The following is a 15917-nucleotide window of genomic DNA, read 5'->3' on the forward strand; positions in this document are numbered from 1 at the left end:
TTCTAGCAGATATCCAGGTGGCTGATGTTCCCCATCAGGATGAGAGCATGCTAGCGTGACATTTCTTGTAGCTGAAGCAATAAGGCCTAATCAGCAGGCTCCCCTTGATCAGGCAGCCTGTAGTAGACCCCGACCACAAGGTATTATTTATTGGTGTGGTCCTTTACTTTTACCCACAAGCTCTCAACCTGTCCATGGCTGTTTCTCAGAGGTATCTCTTCACAATCACTTCTTTCCCTAACACAGAGGGCAACATCCCCTCCCCTCCTTTCCTGCCTATCTCTTCTGAAGATCTTGTAGCCCTCTATTCCAGTGTTCCAGTAGTGTGATCCATCCCACCATGTTTCTGTGATAACAATCAGGTGGTATTTGTCTAATTGCACCATGGTTTACAACTCCTTCTGTTTGTTTCCCATATTGTATGTGCTGGTGTAGAGGCACTTCAGCTGGGCTATCGGTCGCATCAGTTTTCCAGAAGAACCCTTCCTGATTGCTTTGGAACAGTTCATAAGTGTTTCCCTGTTGTTTCTTAAAGTGACAATGTACTCAGGTTCGCTTTCTTCACTCAGAGGTACATCTCCTTCCCACTGACATCTAATTTAAAGCCCTCCTGATAACCCCAGCCATTGTTACCCCACCTGGTCAGGTGCGCCCCATCTCATGTCAGCATGCCTGGTACATCAAAAGTGTGTCCAAGATCGTAGAACCCAAAACCTTGAGTATGGCATCAGCCTCGCAGCCAATCATTCACTTAGTCTGTTTGTCTCCTTTTTTTTGGAGTCCCAGTCAACAACTGGGAGGACAGAGGAGAATACTACTTGCACTCCTGATCCCTTTAACATCTTTCTGAGGGACATAAAGTCCTTTTTGATATTTCCGAGTCTCCTTGTTGCAGCCTTGTTTGATCCTACGTGAAGAAGCAGGAAAGGGTTGTAGTCTTTGAGACCCACCGGGCTTGGTAGTCTCTTCATAATATTGTCAATGTGGGCCCCAGGCAGGCAGGAAACCTCTCTGGAGAGAGTATCTGGACAGGAAGTGGGTGCCTCAGTGCCTCTCAAAGAGGAGTCTCCAATTACTGACCCCCTTATTGCCTTTTTTGTGGCATTGGTTCTGATGAAGGTGGTAGACTGAGCCAACTTTGTATGGTTGGCCTTTCTGAGGTTTTTACTAGTTCTCTTGGAGTCTCTTCTCTCCTGCCCTAGACTATCACGTGTTGCACACGGGCACTTCAGGGGCAAGGGTGGGACTAATCCTCCGCCTCTGAGCAGAGACAAGGGTCCACTCTCCCTTGTTCTGTGAGTCTTTTACTTGTTGTTTCAGGGCTGCAAGCTTGTTTACCTTCCCCTTGCTAGGACTTAAGGCAGGGATGTTACTTGTAGCATGTCAGCGCATAATACCATTTGTCAATCTCCCACTCAGATTCCTGGATGCTACATTGCCTGGTGAGTTCCTCTTGTAACAGAGCCACCTGTTTGAAAAGTTCATCCATCTGGGCACACTTACACCCATGACACCCACCTCTGCTTTCAGGACTTATGGGGATTTCCAGAAGATGGAGTTCCCCAGAACTGAGGGTCCAGGCAGCTCTTTCAATCCTTGGGAGGTCTGTTTAGGTATAGGTATCTGCCTTGGGGAGGTTGTGGCCCCTCCATCTGGGTTTCAGCCTCAGACCAACAGGCTCAGCAGGTGGACACCATTTCTGTTAGAGTAGCAGGCCCTTCCTCTGCTTCTTCCAGAATGCAAAATGACCTACCTTCCACCCTCCCTGCTCACCCGGCCTGTGCAAGCTGCACCACAAACTGCCACACCGCACCCTGACTGCCAGTTCTGTTTGTTGCACTCCCTAGGGACTGCGTTTGAATGAGGGAGGCGCCTGCTCCTGGCTCTGCCCAAGTCTCATCAGCTGCTCTCGAAAGGGCTGCTGGCCCCTGGTGACTCCTTTGGCTGCCTTGAATGGCCTTGGTGCAAGAAAATCCCTGCATGCTGCAAACCCCAGATCTGCTCTAGAATGCATCTGTCCCAGAACTGATCACGTTGGCGAGTAGCTTGCATGCTTTTTCTGATGGACTACCCAGCAGGACAAACAGATCAAAGACTACCCTAAGCCATGGTCTTCTCCTCAATGAAAGTACTTGTTTTGTTTTGTTTGTTTGTTTGTTTCCCTGTACAGGTACTGGTATAAGAAGTACATACAGCCCATACATGAAATAGAAGAGTCAGACCTCCCTCTCCTAAATTTGGCTGAAATAAATCAAATATCCAAGGGAAACAAAAACAAACAGATGAATAGACAAAAAGGAATTACAATCCAGTTGGGATTGATTTTCTGAAATTATGCCGGGGGGGAGGTAGGGAGGAGGCAAGGGGTGGAGAGAAAGGGGATATGGTGTGGGTGCGTGGGAAGAAGGAATTTAAAGAACTGATGTTCCTAACCTGGGATTCTGAGTGGAAAGTCAGGGGAGTTGCTGACATGAACTGTATTACCTTTAGCCAGCTAAGTCTGCTGCTTAATTTGCTTTGGGAAATTCAGGGATGTATGAGCCCAAGGCCCCTTTCTTAAACAAAGTATTAAGCGCCATTTCCCCCAAATCTATCATACTTTATTTACAGGTGTATTAATTATTTTAAAATAAATAGAAACTGAAGTCTGTAAGCTCTGTTGAAACACAATGCATTATAAGTATAGATATAAAAGGAAATGTACAAAAATTAGTAATTCATTAAACAGTATTTAGCAAACATATTTCATATTATGCACTCAGGAAAATGAACTGTATTCAGCTAAAGATGTTAAAAGGGGAAAATATATTAAAAATAATCAATAAAGATGTGCCACAAATTCTGGAATGAAACAAATATCTAATTTTTCTTCTGAAATGTTTATGTCTTTCCTTTTTACTTAATACAGTACAGTGTCCACACCTAGGGAATGCACTTTACGATTATATGTAGCCTTGTGTAAAGGATTATTTCCCTGAATAACCCTTGGAAATATTTGTGACAAGTAACAAATATACACCTTTTGTTTCCCCTCTGGAGAAGAATTGATTTACAACAGTTTTAGATCATCATCCAGGTATTCTCAATTGTATGGCCTTCATGGCCCATCTGTGCCTTTGAACTCTCTAAACGTCAGTTTTGAGCAGCTGCCTGAAAAATGTGAATTGCAGTAATTAACTACTAAGGAATCTACAACAATGGTTTATTCTTATGTGGTTGTAGCTGCATTATTATTATTATTATTTTAAATGCTACCCATTTTACATAAAAGACTATTTTTCTTGATTCTATTTGACACAGGAAAACAGTGTTTTCTCTCATAACATTTTTTCCCCAGAAATTCCCTGTTTAATTGGTCTTTAATTATTGCATAATTATTCTGTAATTAATTTGATTTGCATTCACATATTTAATAGCTGGAAATATTCCATATATTTAGGTGAAATTTTTGAAAATTAATTTTGATGAGTAGTGTTAAAGCTGTGCACCTAGAGTTACAGTGCACTCCACATCATTTGGAATTATTATTATTTTTGTTTAAGTTGTAAGATTACTTTTAAAGAGGTTCTTTACTCTGAATCCTCTGAAACTGTTGAACAGTCTCTGCAAGCAGTAATTTAAACACAGTTGTTTACTTTTTGCTTGCCTGAAATTTTGGGGCCCTTGTGTTCATCTCCTCTCTTTATGCCAGCACTAACACAAACAGATCCATAGGATGGGCAGATCTGCACGGAGATAACAACATCAATCACATCTCATGCCTTAGCATTTCGGCCACCCAAACTTTCAAAAACTTTCTCTAGAACAAAACTATATGGATAGATTCTGGCTCTGTTTTGATTATCTACTCATTCCTGGATCCCTGCAATCTCTTCCTTCTGAAATAATAGAAATGAAGCAATGGCTGGGGCAGATAAGGGACATGATGAAAAACACTTTTCTAAATGCTTCGGTGGCATCTGGTACTGACAGCTCAGAGACTGGCAGACCACAAGATTTGAGGTCAGGAGGGTAAATGTCCTCCCTGTCAGATTGCAGTGAGTCAGAATGGTGTTCCTTTCAGTTCAGGATATTTTTTTTTCTTGGTGAGAATATCTAGTTGTATCCTCCCCAGGCAATTTCCAACTGAAGAAAGACATTTCTAAAACTGGCAACCAGCTTTATGCCTTCTGTGATCTGCCTGAAAATACATGTTAGTTGCCTGGCAGTGCTTTAGATTAAATACATTAGATTAGACTTTGAAGTGAACAAAGGATGCTTCATTAAAATTTAGTGTTTGCAGTACACAGGAGACATTAGTTTACACTACTCAGGACATTTCAGGTAAAGGAGAAGCGTTTCCTTAATTTCTTTTCTCCTTTCTTTTCTTCAGTATTCAACATGAACAGGAAAAAAAAACGTAGGAAATTCCTATTTAGATTCTCCTGAGATATTGTCATCTAACTCAAAGGAAAGGAACAGAGTCAGAAATTTTATCTAGTTGGGCTTCCCTAGTATTTTTTCCTTTCAAAAATTTCTGCAAAATGTACCAGAATAAAAAACTTCTAGTCAAATCAATTTAGGCTGTAACTTTACGTCCTGGGAGGAAAAAAGTTATAATCCCTCCACACAGTAAACTTAATAGGAAGTAAAACATCAACTGCAACTTCTAGTCTATTAATGAAAGTACAAAAGTAATGGCTTGACAAATGAGAAGAGGTGTAATTTCTAAATAAGATCTGGTGTCAGAAATACTGCAATTGTAGCTGCCAGGAAGGAAAAGGAGGAATGGGGACACACTACAGTATTGATTCTAGTAACAAATTATATACAGCTTCTGATGAGACATAGAAAAAGTTGTAACCACAAATACACACTCAAAGAAATATGTGAGCCACATCCAGGGAAATAAATAAAGCCCTTCCAATGGGCACTCACTATCAGTTTTATCTCATTTTATTTGATCATTATTCTTCTGCAATGTGTATAAGAAAAAAGGAAGAGTTTGCTTCATACAAAGGTTACAAAGATGTAGTGAGGGTTCCTGAAACTGAATGTTTGTGGTTGTAGACATGCAGCCTGCTTCTCCCCCACCCTACTCCCCCATCATTTGGTGTATAGGGAGGTGTAGATACAAATTAATTTAGGTTTGCCATAAGAAGAACACAAGGTAGTCATTAAGATCTTTGAGTGGGAAAGAGGACAGGTAGTTCTCACAAAAGCAGACACAATGAAACAACAGAATACTTGATCTGAATTGGTCTTCCCAGCTGCACTGGCAGTTTGTTGTAAAACAGAACAAAACCCTGAAATGCAACAGTTCTTTACCAGTAAACAAGTGAGTTTGGAATCATGAAGAGCTTACATCTTCAACGCACAAGCAGGTGTGACCTCTTACTCCATAAGTGGCTTTGTTGGTCTGAAATAGGAGAGAAAATAATGTGTAAGAACAGCATAACTGTCCCTTAGGAATATATCTCAATCCAAATGTAAATTCTATGGAAATTGTAAATTGAAGTCAGTGGGGTTACAAATGAGGGAAGAAATTAAAGCAGTATTTCTGTTTTTTTTTTTTTTGTGTGTGTGGTTTGTTTTTTTTTTTTTTCAGGACATCGATGAAATAGTTCTACTGCAGTAGAGGTAGATTTGCCCATTATTTAATAACTTTTTCTAAAAATTGTGCATATATTTTCATTGGCTAAGCTTAACATGCATAAATAGTCTTTCTCTGTTATAAATGTTGATTTAATGTAGTGCATTTGCTTTGACACTACATTTTCACTAAACTTCAATGCTAAAAATACTGAATGGATTGAAGGAATTAGCATATCTATTTGAAGTAGTATTTGTGGAGAAGAAAAAAGCAGAATATTTGATTTTCAATAAAACTTGTATAATTAGAATTTGTATAAACTGATTACTGGCTTTTTGAAAATAAGAAAAAAACAATTTAAAAATATGAAATTGAAGTATAAACTGGAGCAGGGGAGAGTAAACTAGCAAGAAAATAGTGGTCATTATACTATATATTATCAACAGACTCCCATAAATAGAATCCTACTATCTAAAATTAAACACATCATATACAGGGGGATGAAAAAGAATCATTGGTTTATTCTGGGTTGGTTGGTATACCCAAGTCAGAGGCATATATTTTCAATCTCCTATTCTCATTGCTGACTGCATATTTTATTTTCTTGTCTTAATGCAATTGTTATTTGTGGCCCAGTATTTTCAAATAAGATTTACTATTCACTCGTCATTACACTGACGTTGGGGAACACAAACATTTTGTGATGTGAATTGCTAGTGTGAAAATAAAAAATACAAAATGAACTATTAGCATTTTGAAAATCATTTTGTAGGAAACTTGTAAGAGTTCTATGGCTGTAGAAGACAGATCCTGCTGAAGGAGTTGGCAGTTCTTGATTGTAACAACTGTTGAGTCAGCTGTGTTTTTAAACAATCATATCAAATAAACACAAATATAGTATTCTATCACTTCTATACAGGACAAAATACAGCACACCACATGCATTTTAGATTTTACTTTGAATTCAGGTATAAGAAAAAATATAGTATTTAAAAGTCTATGCATATTTACAACAGAATATGTATACAGCATAGTCAAAACTAAACTGAAGTAACCAAAAATCTCTCATTTCATGTTTTACCTGTTGTTTCAGTGTTATAAATTTATAAATAAACAAACCAGGTACTATGTGAAGAGATCTTTGTTCAGTTTAGCACTAGAGTTTCATTACGACAGAAGCCGATGCGATTGGCTCTGGGGCAGACACGTTGTGCAGCAGAGTGGGGGACCGAGGAGAGCAGGGCTTTTTTTCAGCATCGAGGCCACTCGAAGCAGCCGAGGGAGCCGCCAGGACCTGGCAGCCCTCGCGAGGGTGGCTGACGAGGCGTAGGCAACGCCAGCAGCGCCCCCTCCCCTGACGTTCAAAAGCAGCCCCCAAGGGAGCCCGGCGACCAGGACGGGCAAACGGGGTGGGGTTTGTCAGTTCGCTCAGGCCGGGCAGAGCGTTCTGCCCCGCTCACAAGAACAGCTCATCTACTGGCTCTCCACCTATAGGTAAACCGCCATCGTCTACACTAGGCAGAAAGCTCTTGCTAGAAAGTCTGTGGCCACCCAGACTGAGTGTCCGCTCAAAAATGCGGCAGTTCAGGTCTCTGGATGCAGGGAGTGCCTGAGCCTGTTGCTGCCATCTGAGGGTGGCAGAAACACCATGTGCATGAGGTGTGAGCAGGTGGATGACCTGCTCAGCCTGGTGGCAGAGCTCAAGGAGGAGGTGGAGAGGTTGAGGGCCATCAGGGAGTGTGAGTGGGATATAGACTGGTGGAGCAACTCCCTGCAAGGCCTGAAGGAAAGGCACCAGGGTGAGACACCCCAAACAGTGGTGGACGCCCTGCCCTGTCGCTGTTGAGCAGAGAGAGGGGACCTAGGAGTTGAGGAGGAATGGAAACAGGTCCCTGCTCGGTGTCACAGGCAACCCCCCTCCCTACTGGCCCCGCCTTCCCAGGTGCCCTTACACAACAAGTTTGAGGCCTTGGAGCTAGAGAGACTGGTGTGTGAGGATGAGGTGAAAAATCTGCCCAGGAGGATGCCTAGGACATCTCCTGGGTAGATCCTAAGTTGACTAAGATCCTTAGATCCTAAGTCGACTGCACGCCTCAAGACTGCCCCCACTGAGAAAGAAAGAAGGGTGATTGTTGTAGGTGACTCCCTTCTCAGGGGAACAGAGGGTCCTATTTGTCGGCCTGACCCTACCCTAGGGAAGTCTGCTGCCTCCCTGGGGCCAGGGTCAGGGATTTTGCCAGAAACCTTCCCAACCTGGTTTGCCCCTCTGATTATTATCCCCTTTGATAGTCCAGGCTGACAGTGATGATTTTGCAGAAAGAAGCCTGAAGGGCTTTAGGGGACTGGGACGATTAGTACATGGAGTGGGAGTTCAGGTAGTGTTTTCCTCCATCCCTACAGTGGCAGGGAGGGGTACAGAGAGGACACAGAAAGCCCACCTGATAAACATGTGGCTCAGAGGCTGGTACCAACACAGAAATTTTGTGTTTTTTTTTGATCACGGGGTGCTTTATTTGGCACCTGGCCTGATAGCCGCAGATGGGTTCCACCTGTCTCTAAGGGGAAAACGGATACTAGCCCAGGAGCTGGCAGGGCTCCTTGAGAGGACTTTAAACTAGGAAAGAAGGGGGACTGGGAGGGAATAAGGCTTGTTAGAGGTGTGCCAGGGGGAACAGTGTCAGGGCCGGGGGAGCAGGCAATGGCCCAGCTGAAGTGCATCTACACTAATGCACGCAGCATGGGCAACAAACAGGAGGAGCTGGAAGCCATCGTGCAGCAGGCAGGCTACGACTTGGTTGCCATCACGGAGACGTGGTGGGACCGCTCCCATGACTGGAGTGCTGCAATGCCTGGCTATCGGCTCTTCAGGAGGGACAGGCAGCACAGAGGGGGTGGTGGCGTGGCTCTCTATATTAGATAGTGTTTTGGTGTTGTGGAACTTGAGGCTGGGAATGATAAGGTTGAGTCCCTATGGGTTAGGATCAGCGGGAAGGCCAACAGGGCAAGCATCCTGGTGCAGGTCTGTTATAGACCACTGAACCAGGATGAGGAGACGGATGAGGAGTTCTACAGGCAGCTGGAAGAAGTTGCAAAATTGTCAGCACTTGTTCTTGTGGGGGACTTCAACTTCCCAGACATCTCCTGGAAGCGCAACACAGCCCAGAGGAAACAGTCTAGGAGGTTTCTGGAGAGCGTGGGAGATAGCTTCCTGACGCAGCTGGTTAGAGAGCCTACCAGGGGAGGTGCCCCGCTAGACCTTCTGTTCACAAACAGTGACGGACTGGTGGGAGGTGTGGTGGTCGGGAGCTGTCTTGGGCAGAGTGATCACGAAATGGTAGAGTTCTCTATTCTTGGCGAAGTCAGGAGGGGGCCCAGTAAAACTGCTGTCTTGGACTTCTGGAGGGCAGACTTTGAGCTATTCAGGACAGTGGTTGGCAGAGTCCCCTGGGAGGTGGTTCTGAAGGGCAGAGGAGTCCAGGAAGGCTGGGCACTCTTCAAGAAGGAAATATTAATGGCTCGGGAGCTGTCTGTCCCCACGTGCCCAAAGGCAAGCTGGCGCGGAAGAAGACTGGCCTCGCTGAACAGAGAGTTGTGGCTAGAGCTTAGGAAAAAAAAAGAGGGTTTATGACCTTCGGAGAAGAGGGTGGGCCACTTAGAAGGACTATAAGGATGTTGTAAGGCTGTGCAGGGACAAAATTAGAAAGGCCAAAGCTCATCTGGAGCTCAATCTGGCTACTGCTGTTAAAGGTAATAGAAAATGTTTTTATAAATACGTTAACACGAAAAGGAGGACTATGGAGAATCTCCATCCTTCACTGGATGTGGGGGGAAACTTAGTGACGAGAGATAAGGAAAAGGCTGAGGTGCTTAATGCCTTCTTTGCCTCAGTCTTTAGCAGCAAAACCAGTTGTTCTCTGGATACCCAGTACCCTGAGCTGGTGGAAGGGGATGGGGAGCAGAATGTGGCCCTCACTATCCACGAGGAAATGGTTGGTGACCTGCTACAGCACTTAGATGTACGCAAGTCGATGGGGCTGGATGGGATCCACCCGAGGGTACTGAGAGAACTGGCAGAAGAGCTGGCCAAGCTGCTTTCCATCATTTATCAGCAGTCCTGGCTATCAGGGGAGGTCCCAGTCAACTGGTGGCTAGCAAAAAATCTACAAGAAGGGCCGGAGGGCAGACCCAGGGAACTATAGGCCTGTTAGTTTGACCTTAGTGCCAGGGAAGCTCATGGAGCAGATTATCTTGAGTGTCGTCATGCGGCACTTACAGGGCAACCAGGCGATCAGGCCCAGTCAGCATGGGTTTATGAAAGGCAGGTCCTGCTTGACGAACCTGATCTCCTTCTATGACAAAGTGACGCGCTTGGTGGATGAGGGGAAGGCTGTGGATGTGGTCTACCTTGATTTCAGTAAGGTTTTTGATACCGTTTCCCACAGCATTCTCCTCAAGAAACTGGCTGCTCGCGGCTTGGACTGGCGTACGCTTTGTTGGGTTAAAAACTGGCTGGATAGCCGGGCCCAAAGAGTCGTGGTTAATGGAGTTAAATCCAGCTGGAGGCTGGTCACTAGTGGAATCCCCCAGGGCTCAGTACTAGGGCCTGTTCTCTTTAATATCTTTATCGATGATCTGGATGAGGGGATCAAGTGCACCCTCAGTAAGTTTGCAGATGACACCAAGTTAGGTGCGTGTGTCGATCTGCTCGAGGGTAGGAAGGCTCTGCAGGAGGATCTGGATAGGCTGGAGCGATGGGCTGAGGCCAACTATATGAAGTTCAGCAAGGCCAAGTGCTGGGTCCTGCACTTGGAGCACAACAACCCCAAGCAGAGCTACAGGCTGGGAGATGAGTTGTTAGAAAGCTGCCTGGCAGAGAAGGACCTGGGAGTATTGGTTGATAGTCGGCTGAATATGAGCCAGCAGTGTGCTAGGTGGCCAAGAAGGCCAACAGCATCCTGGCTTGTATAAGAAGCAGTGTGGCCAGCAGGTCTAGGGAAGTGATTGTCCCCATGTACTCGGCTCTGGTGAGGCTGCACCTCAAGTACTGTGTTCAGTTTTGGGCCCCTCACTACAGGAAAGACATCAAAGTGCTGGAGCATGTCCAGAGAAGGGCAATGAAGCTGGTGAGGGTCTGGAGAACAAGTCTTACGAGGAGCGGCTGAGGAAGCTGGGGTAGTTGAGTCTGGAGAAGAGGAGGCCCAGGGGCGACCTTATTGCACTCTATAGGTACCTTAAAGGAGGCTGTAGCGAGGTGGGGATTGGCCTATTCTCCCACATGCCTGGTGACCAGACGAGGGGGAATGGGGTAAAGTTGCACCAGGGGAGGTTTAGGTTGAATATTAGGAAAAACTTCTGTACCGAAAGGGTTGTTAGGCATTGGAATGGGCTGCCCAGGGGAGTGATTGAGTCACCATCCCTGGAGGTCTTTAAAAGAGGTTTAGATGTAGAGCTTAGTGATATGGTTTAGTGGAGGACTTGTTAGTGTTAGGTCAGAGGTTGGACTAGGTGATCTTGGAGGTCTCTTCCAACTTAGATGATTCTGTGATTCTGTGGAAAAAAAAAAAAAAAAGTCTTCAAAGGAGGTAAGCAGCAACCTTATAAAAGCCAAGGAGCTTGTTTCTGATGGTTTCAACATTTTTTCATCCTCAGTTTCCTCAGTTAGACCATTAATGACGTATTTCCTGTACATAAAAATTGTACATACTTCTTTAATGGAAGGCAGTTTAAAATTTCACTGTTAGCTGCACTCTGGTGCATCTGGGTGCCAACCAATGCCTTTCTGTCATTAAAAAATATACAGTGGAAATATCAAGTATTTTACAGAACAAAAAAAGAAAAGGTTCAGAATATACTTTTGGACAGAGAGACAGTGCAAGAGAAAATTTCCATTAAAATTTGCTTAAATTAAGAAAGGTAGATGCCTCAAGGAGATGTATCTAGTAAAAAACATATCCATTAATATTTATATATACCCTTTTCAGACACAATTTATCTAAGTATTCACTGGAAATAAAGTAGCCATTTCAAGTGCTATTTTCTCTCTGTTCATCTTTATTTTCTCTGGTCATCTTTATTTTTCAAGTTTTTTTCAAAGATTCAGAGTTACACATTTCAATTTGAAAATAATTCAAATTGTAAATTATATTTACTCAATAAAAATATTTTAAAATAAATAAAGGAATGAATGAGGCTCTCTCTTCTGATATTTAATGTCCCTTCCAATCCAAGCCGTTCTACGATTCTATATTTTTTTTTTCCTGAAATTTCTCTCCTTTCTCACAGTCCTAAATCCTGAGGACATTTGTGTGCACTAGAGTTTGTCGTTTGTCACCAAATTTTTCACTTGTGGAACTTTCTTCAGGAGATTCAAGAGCTAGAAGACAAACGAACAAACAAACTCAAATGTATTTTTTTTTTCAGTTTTTTTTTTATATATATATATATAGTAAACTAAATTATTTAATTTAAGATTTTAAAGCTGGTTGTCCTAACTTAGGCTGCTTAGACAATTTTCTCTTTATTGGCAAGTGATTCATCTCGTTGAAAAATAGGGGAGATTAATCCTCTATATGTACCTTCTTTTCTTCACAAATGAAGCCTGTAGTAATTACCTCAAAATTAGTGGTCAAAATGTTAGATTCCTGTAATTAAGTAGATTCCTGTAATTAAGAATGGTCTAGACCAAATGGCAGCTGTTTTTGCATGTTTTCTCTGCAGATGTCATTTTAATATCTAACATTAGAGCTATGTATACCTCCCACAGGCTAATACTGGAATTCTTCAGCTGCAGATTTGCAAGCATTTCAGATACCTTCTGTGCTTAAGTATCTTTGTATATAAGAATAAAAATAATTAAAAAGGTCCTACAAATCAGAATGTCATTCTTCAGAGTTGTAGGAGGGTGGCAATGCTTCCCTAGTTTTGTGTGTTGGACAGAGAAGAGCAGTTGTCATCACATACATACTTTTACTTCAGTTCACTTTCCAGCACCATTCAAAATGATCTGATATGCATTGTGTTATTTGACCAATTGTAACATCCTTACAAATGTTTTCAATAGCTACAAGAACTTTTCAATAGTGGAAAAAAAATGTTTGAAGGGAAGTTAGACTCCTAACTGCCTTTAAATACCTAAGCCTTGGTCTCATTTTCTAGCTATTCAGCCAAAATTATCTTTCCAGAATGCCAAATTATTGAGTTGCCAAACATCAGATGGACTTTGTTTATTCACTGGGGCATGAAATCACATTGTTTCTAAACCTATGAAGCTGTTATTCAAAAATAAGTCTGTAAAACTTGTTATGAAGAAAATGTGAGGCGTAGATTGACTATGAAAAAATAATAGGATTTCAAAAGCTGAAATCTTGGAGAAAGCAGCACTGTACACACAGATTTCGATAACGAGATTTAGTATTTGATCACAGGATACTACAGTATGAGTTACATGCTTTATTTTTTAAACTACAAAATTATTTTTTTCAAATAAACCGTTTATGAAAAGAAACAGCCATAAACTTGATAAGACTATGTGCTCTGGACTGCCAGAAGATAGTGTATTACTATTCGCAATTAAACACAAAGACAATGTTTATGTTGTCTGCTGAATTTATCAAGTGATCTTTATAGAAATGGAGATGAGTGGTTCTAGTAGTTCATTTAGGGTTAGTGCTGCGCCAGAACAGTAGAGATTCTTTCAAGTGTTGTAACCTCTACAGCTATTTTATCTTTTGCTTCATAGTTAGCTCTTGGTTTATGTTAACCTTACCACTGGAAACATTGCTATATATCATTCAACACAAAGAGAACAGGGACTTTGGAAAATGTACACAGACCTGTGTATTCTCATCAAAGATCAAATAGAGAAAAAGATACCCAGAAGTGAGAAATTCTGGGTATTCTTTAGCTTGTGATTATAATAAACTAACATATAACCTACCTGTGTAGGCAGCAAGCACTCAGTGGCATTCTGGTGCTGGTGGTAAAGATAAAATTGATCCTATCAGCGACCCATTGTTTGGGGAAAGTGGGGAGAGGGGTATTAAGGATTTTAATTTGTCATTTACTTTTCCTGTAGTTAAACTTATTATTTTTTTCCCTAAGATTAGTTGTAGCAAATTACAGGACAGAGCAGTATAGAAAACAGAGTATATGGATTAGATATAAAGATCCAGTGGCAGTGGGAAGTAGAGCTATCTAATGGCAAGAATCAGAGAAAACCTTTCCAATGGAAAATGAATGCTTCATACCATGAATATATGAATATGAGTGTTAAAAATACAGAGGTGCCAATACCACACATGCATAAAAGCATCCCTTAGTTATCATATACAGGGTATAATAACAAGGAAAATTTTCTGTCATATGCAGGGTTGACCAAAGGAAAACATTGGGCTTGTTTTTTATAATGTTTTTAGAGAACAGAACAGAAAGAAAAGTGATAGAAACGATACTTTCTCCCCTCCCCCTCCCCTTTCCCTTTCCCTTTCCTTTTTTTTTTCTTTTCTTTTTTCTTTTTCTTTCCTAAATTAATTCATATTCTGTAATTCTTCAGTACAGGTGCATTTTGCTTTTTTTTACACTTACAACTTTATTGTATAAACACAGACCTTGAGAATAAATGTTTCTTTACCTTTCTGTCTATTTATCTGTATATACGTGCTCACCTTTCATTAAGCACTAAGCTGCTATTTGATTAATGAGTTGTATAAAATGGTACTATTTCACTGATGATGTATAAGACATCCCATATAAGAGGATATTATTCAACCAGGTGTGCATGTACATTTAGGGATTTTTATTCTTTCATTTTCTGAAAGAGGGAGAGGGAAGGCTGACCAAATAACATCAGTAACACCACCACCTTGAAAACCTGAGAGCAATGTGAAGAACTTATACAATGAACCATTAAATGCAGAGCATCCCCCAGCTGATACTTCCAGTCTTGTTGATCATAAATTATTTTATCGTGTTGCTTGGCATGTGACTCATCATATCACAACATGATGCACTGGAAATAGCTCACTGCAGTATAATATATCAAACATGGAGCAGCACAGGAGGAAATTGATGCATCTCATCCTAATGAAATATAGTTTTTTTCTATCCATTTTGTTAATTAGTGAAGTACCCAAGCTCTAATTACAAATGTATCTTTAATACGCTTGCTTCACCCTGCACATCATGGGTGTACCATGATAATTAGCTACGTACAACTAAATAGAAGTTGTTATGTCCTCTGGTGTTGCACTGCAGAATCTTTAATTCTGTGGTTGAGATATTTTAATTTCCTGATGACTTTTATTAAAAATTACTTAAATCAATTCTTCCCTCCAATTCTTAATTTAGCTTTGGAAAATCTATTATGAATGTCATGTTATGAATTTTATCTAACACATCTTTCAAATATGTTCTAAATATATATTGACCCACTAAATTGACAAGCCAGTCTTTCCTGTGTCATCTGAACTGCCACATCCTACAAAGATGAAGAAACAGTCTTCATGAACAATCATCTCTGTTAAGGAAACATGAGGGGAAAACTGTTTTGCTCCTTTGATATATAGAAACTACGGACTAGAGATCAGTTCTGGGGTGCTTTGGAAGTCTAGTATCACTGTCACTAGGCAGTGCTCTGCATGTTACATCAGACAGCTGAGTACCAAAGCAAAGGTTGTTTTGGTTGCAAAGCCAATATGATTTTCTGTACTCCTTGCATTAGCTCCCAAGTTTCTTCTAGTGTCCAGGATTGAACAGCACACAGCTAAGTGGGGCAGAGAAGAGATCATCTCTCTGGGAATTGGAAAGAGAGGATCTTTTTTTTTTACTACCCAGTGTGAGAAACAGGAGAATATATTGCATTTTAAAACTCCATAACGATGAGGCAGAGCTGGCATAACATCTGGTAGGAAAAATGTGTGTATGTGTGTGTGGAAAATGTAGTAAAAAGATTTCTCTGAAAACTCAATGTAGGCAAATACCAATCTGATTCAAGTTTTAAATGCCTCAGGAACCTTTTGAATTAAAAAATGCTTTAAAAAGGTAGGATAATATAATAGTTCTATTATGCCTGAGAACTTGAAAGCAGAGACAACAGCAGAATTCAGATCTCATGTTCACTGTAGTAGTAGGATGTAGCACTCACATAAAAGAAGCGAGATGTGTTTATAAAAATGTCTTGACTCATTAAGCTTTTGTGCCTTTTTATATCTCAGTTATAAATGAAGAAAAATCAGTGTATCCTAATACAAGAGGATTTTTTTTAAAGGAGAACACAGGTGATTAGAAAACTAAGATGATCAGCTATTAAAGGTAGAACAAAGAAACAGTAATGCAGTACGTTAAATAC

This window comes from Cygnus atratus, chromosome 3, assembly GCF_013377495.2.
Source record: "Cygnus atratus isolate AKBS03 ecotype Queensland, Australia chromosome 3, CAtr_DNAZoo_HiC_assembly, whole genome shotgun sequence".
NCBI lineage: Eukaryota > Metazoa > Chordata > Aves > Anseriformes > Anatidae > Cygnus > Cygnus atratus.